Source organism: Rattus rattus, chromosome 2 (assembly GCF_011064425.1).
Source record: "Rattus rattus isolate New Zealand chromosome 2, Rrattus_CSIRO_v1, whole genome shotgun sequence".
Taxonomy (NCBI): domain Eukaryota; kingdom Metazoa; phylum Chordata; class Mammalia; order Rodentia; family Muridae; genus Rattus; species Rattus rattus.
The window spans coordinates 214,054,127-214,064,213 of record NC_046155.1 but is presented as its reverse complement, the minus strand read 5'-3'; the positions used below and the strand labels follow the sequence as shown (position 1 = coordinate 214,064,213).

Genomic DNA, 10,087 nt, shown 5'->3' with positions numbered 1-10,087 from the left:
CGGGGTCTAGGAGTTGACAAGAGGAGAAATCCCCCTAGGCTTTTGGGAAATTTCACTCCTCTTTTCCTATTCAATAGTCTTTTTGATCGGCATGTGTTCTTCTGTGGATTCAATTTTCTTCAGTTTGGCCTAATTGAAGCTTGTGGTTTTCCCTATTGTCTTGTTTGTCTTCCATTTTCTTAAGGACCAGTGGAATCTCGTTCTGAGCTCATCCTTCGTATATATATATATATATATATATATATATATATATATATATATATATATGCGCCATATGCATGCCTGTTGACACGGATCCCCTGAAATTGGAGTTATAGACAGTTGCAAGCCGTCATGTGGGTTCTGGGAATTGAATTTGAGTCCTCTAGAGGAACAGTCAGTGCTGAGCCATTTTTCCACCCTCAAGATTTGAGTCTTTCATGCTGCAAGATTTTGTAGTGTTTTCCCCGACAAGTAAGTGCCAAATCCTTTTCACATGCCACCTCAAGCCACTTACACAAAAAGTCTTTTCGTATCTTAAAAAGTTCAAGTTTTGAAATTTCATTTCCCTCTGTATGTTATGAAAGTCAAAAAGGGTACATAGCTAGCCATTAGGAGTAAAACCTGTTTCTGTTTGAATAGGTGCAATTATAAGTGAGTATGGTAACTTCAGAACCTCGTGCTAAAAAGATGTGAGTATGGGTTAGACTTAGCAGCCTGGGAATTTCTCTCCTCTGCTTTGTACTTGCTAAGTTCTGGGCTTTGTACCACCTTAGGCTTGAGGATGCAGGGCGATGGGCCATGTTGTTGTGATTTTGAGTCATGTTGCTGAAACTAACTCTCAAGTCCTGCCTAAATTGAAAAGCCCCAGGTCCGCTGCTCAGTCTTCCCCATCCAGCCCACTGTCTACTTTCTCTTGCCAGTATAATTTCTATCACCTGAATTAGAAGCCTCCAGGAATTGCAGTCCCTAGTATTATATCACAAAGCCTTCATTTTCTGTCTGGAGACCCTACGTCATGGTAACACGAAGCAGCACATTGCCTACTGCAGTCGCTTATTTAGCCCTCAACTCTGAATGTGTATCCTCCCTGCTGCTATCAGTTGGGAAGGATACGATGTTGGTTGGTCTTGTTTCAACTAACACACCTACCATGCCTAGGCTTTCCTCTGGCTACTTCAGACATTCAGTACATGTTGATTACAGTGTGGGACTCTCCTGTGTGGTTTGTTTGCAGATATACTTTTCATGTGGTAACATTCACTGATTTCAACGAAATGCTCCAGTGATTTATAATAACACCTAGTCGTACTTCTTCCCTTACTGTTCTGTAATCTTTGGCATTGGTGGTGTCAGTGTTTCCATAGGGATGTGTGTGTATTATGTGTGTATATAATGTGTATGTATGGAGGTATGTGTATGTGTATGATGTGCGTGTGTGTTATGCATGTATGTGCAGGTGTGTGCACGATGTATCTATGTCTATATGCATTATATGGTATACATACAAATGTGTGTGTATGAAGGTGTTTGCATGATGTGTATGTGTGTGATGTATGTGTGGTATATGTGTAAATGTGTATGTATGAATGTGTATGTATGAAGGTATGTGTATATTGTATGTAGGTTCATGTTGAATGTGTATATATATACATATATATATATGATGTATGTGTGGTATGTATAGAAATATGTATGTATGAATCCGTGTTTGTTATGGGTATATGTGTTTGATGTGTCTCTCTGTGTGGTATGTGCATGTAAATGCATATGTATGAATATGTATGCATGATATGTGTATTTATATGATGCATGTATATGGTATGTGTATAAATGTGTATGTATGAATATGTATGTGCATATGTGTATGTATATGATGTGTGTATATGGTATATGTGTAAATGTGTATGTATGAAGGTGTGTGTATGATATGTGTATGTGGGTGTGTGGTGCATGCACACATGGAGGTCAGAGAACAACTCTTATGACCTGGAGTTGGTTCTTGCATCTCACCATGGTGAGGCAAGATCTCTTTTCTGTTACTTCCTGTGTGCTCCAGGCCAGCTGGGCTGTGAACCTTCAGGAAATGTCCCCATTTCTGCCTCCTGTCAAGTAATAGGAACTGGAATAGAAGATAGGGTGCTTGCTACTGCATCTGATTTTTTTAATGTGGGTTCCCGGCATCTGAAGATCTGAACTCCGGCAAGCTTTTTAGCCTCTAGCCACTGCACTACATCTTAAACACAAACAAGCATGCATGCACATATGTATGCCCACGCACGTGCACACACAGACACATACATGAATTATTTTAATTGTACATCTTTTTAAAGATCATTTCACGATCATCCACCTGAGAGTTAATTGGCTCAAGGCTTTCACATGCTATGTATTTCCACTGTCTTAGTACTTTAACTGGTTCCAGACCCACTTTCAAACGACTGTTTTCTTCTTTTGTCTTTTTAGACTGTCCTAATCTGTAAGCCAGGCTGCCCTTGAATTTGCTGTGTAGCCCAGGTAGGTCTTGACCTAGCAAGGCCTTCTGATTGCTCAGATTGTCTTGTGTTTCACAACAACTGTCAAACAGCTAGTATAGAAAACCCTCTCAGTACACATACACAAAGTGATACTTATAAATCCCATTCATAAACCTGGTGTGGAGTGGAATTCGTAAACCCAGCTTTCAGGAGGTTGAGTCAGGAGGAACAGGATTTTGAGGCTAGCCTTGGCTACAGGTGAAATCCTGTCTCAAAACTAATAATAGCAAAAAGAACTGATTTTTTGTTGCTGTTTGTTTTCTATTTGTAGGAAAATGAGAAAGATTGTGAATGGCTTTACTTATGTGCTATACTGGAATTCTCACATATTGGAGATCTCACAATATCAGAAACTAATATCGAACCCACCCACCATTGTATATCTAGCATTAACATGAAAAAATGTACAAGAACTGTATTTCAGTTATGATACTACTTTTATATACTTTATTACATCCCAAGTGATGACGCAATGTTATCTAACAAGTGTATATATTCTTGACAATTAATACTTGACAATTATAGAATACTATACATTTGTTGATTTCAAAAACTTAACAAGCCATGGAAAGCAGCTGGGAGTGTGATGATCTTTGTCCAAGGTCATGTGTGTTCCAGTATAGCTAGTCACAGACCTGGCCTTGGTGGCTCCTGCTCACCCTGCCCTATTTTGATTTTAGAATTGTGGCTGAAAGGAAGGGAAATAAAGAAAATGGCCCACTGCTTCCTGAGCTCTACACTTTATCTGCTGAGAATTTATGGTGCCCAGCACTGGAGAACAGTGCCTGCGTGGCGATTCTCAAAGCGTCCCTGGAGCTGTATATCTTCTCATTTTTCTGATTTGCTCACATTGTAAATCAGCTTTGCAAATAGCCACTCTCACAGGAAAGTAGCAGTGGGGTGGGCAGTATAGAGCTTCCCAACCTAGTATGAGCCCTAGTAAGCTATATTTGCTGAGGGTGCCATGTTTTTATCACCATCCTGCCACAATTAATAGTAACGCAGCCTCACAATTCTTTGGTAGATAAAAGACAGTATTTCAATACAACTTTGTTATGGAGGGTGCACACAGATAAGTTAACTACTGTGGGGTGTCTCCTCTGACATTTTATGGTATTGAGGTAGAAAACCTTTACCAGGACTTGGTCGGGGAAAACAAACGATCCAGTCCCGTAAGATATTGTTGACCTTGGCAGAAAGACTCTGTAGAAGACACAGGTTTCAAGCCTTTCTGCTGCGAAGGTTTCCACATTCAGGCTAAGGTTGTGCAGAAAGTATTCAGTGTGTGCGTGTTTATGCTTCGTTTAGAGCTAGAAGTAGCTACTTGTGTCTGTGGCTTTGACAGCCTCTGGTGGGTAGGACCCAGCATGAGTCATTGAGAGAACAGTAACTAGCCAGAGGGACTGGGGTTTTAGTTAAGACCTGACCTAGCCCCTTGCCAGGGGCTGCGAAGCTGCAGTGGGCTTAGATCAAGGGAGATGTAAGGCATGTGTTTCATCAGAAAGACTTTAACGGCCACAAAGTCGAGGAGAGCAGCCAGGCATGGCAGAGGCAGGCATAGCTTGGCTCCCTGAATGTGTAGCTTTGTGAATAGGTATCTGGCCACAGTTATTTTTTGCTGAGTGCTGTTCTGTTATTTGCCTTTCTTGCGTCCCCCCTGGGCTCTTATTATTGCTTTAAAAGTTTCAAAAAGTTTGGGAAAACCCTGGTACTTGGAAAGAATGACTTACCCATAGTTACGGAGTTGGGGGAAAAATACCTGTGCTCTAAATTGAAACCTATTACTCGGTTTTGTCCTTAATGGCAAAGTCAATCCTGGTGCCTGGATTTGTGTTATCAATGTGGACTCTTCGGGCTGAGAATGCCTCTGCTCTTTAGTAGTACGTCCTGAGCTCAGAAGAGCTATAAATCCTGCAGCTCTCATTACTTTGCCCTTGACTCTGTCAGCTCCTCCTTCAAAAACATTGTGGGGCAAAGCGGGTGAGATGGGTTCCCTGGAGTATATCCACCCCCTCTCCAACTTGCCTGTGGGCTGACAGTTTATGTAACATGAACTCCAAGTATGTGGAGCTGACAGTTGTCAAATTAATATTTATACAGAATTTGCTTCATATGCAAAACCAGTCAGCCTCGTGCTTTCAACAGTGGACACTGGTTTAATGCTTTAAATATCATGATGATGTGGTTGAATCTTACTGTGGCATAGAGATGCGGTAGTGCAAATAAGCGCTGGGCTACTTTAGTGCCTGGTAATTACCTCCCACTAGACAACTTTATTACTATCCTTTGGGAAAACCATGAAATTTTAAAAATAATTCCTCCTTTTCTTTCCTAGCTAGCTCTGGTCACAAATTCTCACAAAAGGAATCTAAACTAAATGTTTATTTCTCCATATCTTTAGTACAATTCCATTATAGCTTTAGAATTTGAATTAGATCCAACAGCCCACTGTCAGGTCATTTAATGGCCCAAATATCTCTTTTGTCATATTTATAATATCAACAACAAACTTCTGGTATTATCATTCTATGATTATTACACACACTGAAGATATACTCATAATGAAAACATATATATCAATATTAAAAGCATTTAAACATATCTGAGCAATGCCTGTGAACAAGACAGCTATTCTCAGGACAGGTCTCGAAGATGGCTAAACAGTCAGATCTGTCATAGGAAGAGCCTTGGGGTGTTTGAGAAACAAAGCTTTGGCTTGGAGATGAATACAGAGAAAGGGAGCTAGGAGAGAAAATGCAGCGTAGCAAAGAAGTCCTTTCTCTCTTCTCTGTCATCCTTCTGCATCACTCTACATATTTTTCCTTAATGGAAGAACACACCCATGCACGTAGCTAGTTGTATAAGATTTAATAAACAATTAATAAAGACAATAAAAGACTATCTTATCTAGTGAGCCACTCAATCATCTTTATCCTCTTCAAATAAAACCTATAAAATTTGTAAAAGCAAGGGCATTACTTTCTGTACTCCTCTTGTATCCTCCGTACCCTGTGCATGTGTATAAAATGGGTATGAAGTCCAGTTTTGAAAGAACAAAGTGAGAATTTATTGAAAGTAAATTAAAGAAAAATTGAACGAACAACTACCGAATCTAGCAGATACCTAGACAAGTAAGTCCCAGGGTTCCACGGAGATTTAGAAGGCTTGATATGGAAACTCCAACAGATGAGACTCTGCTCTCTGTCCCGACTGATACCCTTTAGGAGAGCAGTGGTCCTGGCAAGTCTAGAAGGTGACTCTTTGCTTTGATTGTGTTGGTGACAGGGAGTTAGTTACCTCACCTTGAGTTCAGATTACAGACTGCATGAACAGTAATTCTGAAAGAGGACTGGAGAGCGTTAAACAAAGAGTGCTTTCATTTCTCAAACTTCCAGTTTAATTCTTTAATGGAATAGATATTGACAGACCATCTGACATTCTAAGCATATTTCCACAGTGGTTATAAATGTAATATTATCACAATTTCTCAAAAGTCTAAGGTATTTTTAAGTGTATGCTCAATATGAACATACACCTGTGCACCTAGTTATTTGTATAATATTGAACACAATAGAGACAATAAAAGACCATGTTATCTAATGATAGCATGTTTAAGTTTTTTAGTAGTTTTTCTAGAACGATTTGTAACTTAATTCACACATGTTGAATTTTTTTAATATATTCACTAATTTCTTTATACAACATCTACAAGAAGTAATCTGTCTTTTCTTATTATTTTTTAAACTTGAATTTTAGGACCAATTTAAAAAAAATCATCAGATAAATTCAGCCTAATCAATTAACCAGCTACTTTTACAGAATAAAAATACGTGGAATTTTATGTCTTCTTTAGTGATGTTCTTCATGATACTTAGACAGACACACAGCCCTGTTGAATACACTTTACTGTGGGCTTAGGAATCCATAGTTATCTTCTGACTATGACAGAAGTGTTACCTGGAAGATTCTAAGATCCTCTGAGAATACCACGTATAAAAATATCAAAACAAAAATGCCTTGTGAAACTTGTTTTTATTTCTAATTCACCGAAGCACTGAAAGTTGTCTAATAGTATTCAGAAAACATTTATGAAAACAGCAGGCGAGATGATGGTGATATAGAGCTGTCAAATGTGAGTTTTATTCTCGAGAAGTTTATAAATTGAGAAGGTAGATAAAAACAGCCAGGACTTCATTAGAGCGTGTTGAGAAGTAAAGGAATTCCTTCCACATATAAAGGCTCAGAACCATCACTAGTGGATACAGCTGTCTGTTGTTACACCAGAGGGCTGGGCTGTGGTCCACATGGTAGAGAGAGAGAACTGTTGGAAAGCCATTGAATACTGCAGGTAGGAGTGATTAATGCCTGAACTGGAGAGTAGGGGCAGCAGCTGAAGAGATGGCATTGGTGTAAGAAATACGGAAGAGTTTAGATTGATTGAATGGGGCATGGGAAAGACAGAACAATTACTCTCTGTTAAGTGGGTTAGGTGAGGTCAAATGTGGAAACCTTGGGAAAACTTTCTATTTACACAGGAGGAGGAGGAGGAGGAGGAGGAGGAGGGAGGAGGAGGAGGAGGGAGGAGGAGGAGGAGGAGGAGGAGGAGGAGGAGGAGGAGGAGGAGGAGGAGGAGGAGGAAAAGAAATAATAAAACAAACGGGAACCAGAAGCTAGAGAAGCAGGAGTGAAGGTGATGAAGAATCTCAGGTAACAGTACAGGGGATCACACTGAGGTAGAAGACAGAAAGTCCAGAGAGGTCAAGCGTGATCATGACTTACAAGGGTCATTTAATCTGGGCCACACAACATCATAGGTGGTTATAGCCAAATAGCATTTTAAGGTTTTGTTGTTAAGGTAAAAAGATCTCTCTCTCTCTCTCTCTCTCTCTCTCTCTCTCTCTCTCTCTCTCTCTCTCTCTCTCCTTCCTTCCTTCCTTCCTTAATTACAAGTCTTTCCCTTTTGTCTTGCCTAATACTTCTTTGTAGGCCCCTCTTTCCATCAAACTAATTGACTATTTTCAATTGTTACGGCATCCAGATGTATATATTAATTTTTTAAAGGAGAAGTAAGCCTTTATTTCCATCTTTCTCAAATTAAGCAGGCTGACTTGGTTGCATTGAAGGAATTAGTCGAAGAGACCGAATCCCATATCCTCATCTGATTCCTCAGACTCTTCCTTTGCTTCGGCCTTGACTGGGCAGTAGCAGCAGGAGCAGCAGTGGTGGCAGCAGCCACAGGGGCAGCAGCTGCAAATGCAGATGGATCCGCCAGGGAGGCCTCAACCTTTTCAGCAAGTGGGAAGGTGTAATCAGTCTCCACAGCCAAAAGTCAGGACCTGCTTGTACCCACTGATGATAGAGTGAGGCCCTGTGGCAACAGTCGAGTAGCCAACCTGCAGACAGACACTGGCCATGCAGGATCTGGTTTGTGATGTTCCCGCACGTCAGGGTTATAAATGCTGCCATTGTTGAACACCTACCGGATGATCCGCCCAAGGGAGAAAGGGGAGATGTTCAGCATGTTCACTCGCTCCTACCTTGTCTCCAGGTTTTATCAGCTGCACATCACTCAGAATTTCAATGGTAACTCTGGAGATTTTAGTGGTGATGCCTGAAGCTTGGAAGAAGGAGGTCTTCTCAGGCGCCAGACCAGTGTTCTGAGCATGCGCAGTGACCTCACATGAGGCAATGGCGCCAGCTAGCGCAGCAGCAGGCACCTTACTGGTCAGCAGCATGGCCCTAATCTCAGTGAGGTCCTCCTTGGTAAACGCGAAGCCCGGAAGTGAGGCAGCACTTTCTCCAGAGCCGGGTTGTTCTCCAGGTATCCCCGGATGGCCTTGTGCATCATGGTGCTCTTGCCCATCACACCACAGCCTTCCCTTGGAGGGATGTGCATCTGCTTGGAGCCCACATTGTCTGCTCCCATAATGAAGAATTTTGGGTAATCATCCAAAAGTCGGCCTGTTGAGTTCATATATAGTGTTTCTTGTGTATATGTGTTTCTTGTGTATATGTTGTCAGGGATGACCATTTATTTGGCCCCGGACAACTAACTGGTTGCTCTTCCCTTGTTAAGACTTCCCTTTCAACTCTCAGCTTTACTCAGTTGCCTATAATTAATTCTTCGTGTAGGGTTGGGGTACTACGCGCTTTCCCCCATCCAGGTTGGTGTGCTCATCCGTGTCCACCTTGCTCAGCTAACGTTTCAGCTTGGGTTGGTGTCTTTGCTAGTAGAACTCTTTGTGGACAGAAAATGACAACCAATTAATATGCAGAATTGGAGAGCCCAGTCTCAGTGAGTCGTGTAGAATAAGTCCGCAAGATTTCTTTTTGAGATGCAAAGCCCAAATTAAACTGATTAAATTGATTAAAAAATCCTTCATTTCATTTATTTTTCTTAGTGTTGCAAGAGCTTTGGCATTGAAAACGGCCTCTCCCTCCAAAAGAGAGGAAGAAAGAAAGGTAGTTACATAACCTCCTGGAACCAATTTTGTCATTTTAGTCAGCTGTTGATTTTGGGGGTCTACAATATTTGCAATGGCATAATCGGCCCCAAAACTACTTAGATCTTCTCAGATGTGACTTATATTCCACTTATATTTTATGTCAAACACACTTACAGTATTATTTTTTAGAATAGTGTTAATAGCCCTGGGTCTATAATATAGACACAATTATAGGAACAATTTACTAACTTTGGATAAAACTATTAACTTTGGATAAAACTAGATAATAATTTAACTTTAAAACTATAAAACAACTCCTCCAAACTTTATAGCACCCCTTATGAAGTAGGGCTCTGGACTGACCTACCAATAGAGTCCCACAGGAATGATTTTCTTTCTGACTCAGTTTTCTGTTTTAACATTTTCAAAAATTACCTTTTTTTTTTGGTGTATGTGAATGCACATGCATACAGACTCATAGGCATACATGTGTACACATACACACATCTATCTATCAATCATCCATCTATCTATCTATCTATCTATCTATCTATCTATCTATCTTCCTACCTATTTACCTATCTCCCTTCCTTCCTTCCTACCTACCTACCTACCTACCTCCCTACCTACCTACCTACCTACCTACTTAATTTAACTACCTAGCTTGAGTGGAAGACAAAGACCAGCCTATGGGAAGTGTTTATTTTCTTCTAGCATAGGTAGCCCAGGAATCAAGCTCAGGTTGTCAGGCTTGGTGGCAGGTCCCTTTACCAACTGAGCCAATGTGCTAGCCCTCCAACTTAGCTTTTAAATATAAGAGCTTATGTTAAAAAAAAGTTTGTGTAAACAATGAAAGTTTAGTTTGAATCCGGTCCTAACAGAGACAGGAAAGAGGAATGAAATATGACTTCCCTTTATTACCCAACAATATCATTCTAAACAATAGGTCAGCCTCCACTTCAAAGCAAAGTGACCACAGAAAGCTCAAAATAGACACAGGCAATATTGAGAGCGACAGCAGTCAGGATGCCAAGGCTAAGATGGGAAGAGAAAGGTCCGGGGAAAAGTAGTAATGCAAATAATATTTTGGGCTTAGGAAAGGATGAGATATTTCCCAGGGCTTTC

At 40.6% G+C, this 10,087-nt stretch overlaps 1 pseudogene; it reads right to left on the bottom strand.

Moving 5' to 3' along the window:
- Nucleotides 1–7,642: 7,642 nt before the first annotated feature.
- Nucleotides 7,643–8,490, bottom strand: LOC116893559 (annotated as a pseudogene).
- Nucleotides 8,491–10,087: the final 1,597 nt, after the last annotated feature.